Here is a 1,128-nt window from a genome sequence, read left to right on the forward strand (position 1 = left end):
TGCACCATGATTTCTAAAAGGTGAGGAAATCACTTGCTTGACTGCTTCAGTGCAGCTTGCCATTTTTTTTGAGATTTCTTAGTTTAGTTAGAAATGTTCAATTTGGATTTGCACCACAATTTCTAATCATTCAATGAAGGTTTGACTTTTTTGTATCCATTTATGCTGCTTCATCTACAGTGAGTTTTAAGATATATTTGATGTGGACTGCTTCATAGCATCATTGAGAGGACGTTTGAATGCGGAAAGAGTTGACTCCATTCTGCCCGTCAGTTGGTATTACCATAATCAGCTTTGCTTGAATCTCTGAATTATATGCACATCTAGATAAGGATTGTCGGTGTTTATTTTGGAGAAAATAGATTCAAAAGATATCAATTAGATAATGATTTGTCTTTCCATGTACATACTATTGTTGTATGAGATTCTTTCTACGCATAATATATACTACTTTTGGGTTTGTTACTCAGTATCTATAAACCACTCGGAATTATAGGAGTACCTCTAACTAAACAAATGGTTATTTTAAAGGTTAAACTACTGCATACTCTGGTGTCATGATCTTGTCGCTCATGTACTGGATTTAGAAATTGGAAAGTCAAAAAAAAGGAAACTAATGCTATTGACCCCAGTTAGACCATTTTGCTGAAGACTCGAAGAATCTAAACTAGCCATCACTGATGGAAGCTCTTCCTCTTTGGTGGTGGACAGAAGGAGCACGGGTGCCCGGGACGACGACAACGACAAGCCAAAGGAGACACCGTGGATTCGTTGCCCGCTTCCGCTGCTGCTCGTGCAGACTCTGCACCAACCCGGCCTTGAACTACCCCATCTTATATACACAACGCCCCCAATTTTTAGGTACGATGCCCTCTCCAGTCCCACTGTTTTCGCTGTTTAGTCTGATGATTTCCGCAGATCCGTGGGTTTCTCATGTGTGCATTTTCCCTTTATTCTTGTAGCCACCAAGGCCATGGACTGGGACCTGTGTGTTCATTTGAAGTGTTGGTTTGAGAGATTTTTGTGCCCTGACAATGAGTGAGGCACTTGTGATATTGCAAGTCCTGATACAAGGCATGTCCTCTTTTTTATCCATAAACTTTGCAATGTCCATCTATTGTACTCCCT

Source organism: Triticum aestivum, chromosome 5A, assembly GCF_018294505.1.
Source record: "Triticum aestivum cultivar Chinese Spring chromosome 5A, IWGSC CS RefSeq v2.1, whole genome shotgun sequence".
Lineage (NCBI taxonomy): Eukaryota > Viridiplantae > Streptophyta > Magnoliopsida > Poales > Poaceae > Triticum > Triticum aestivum.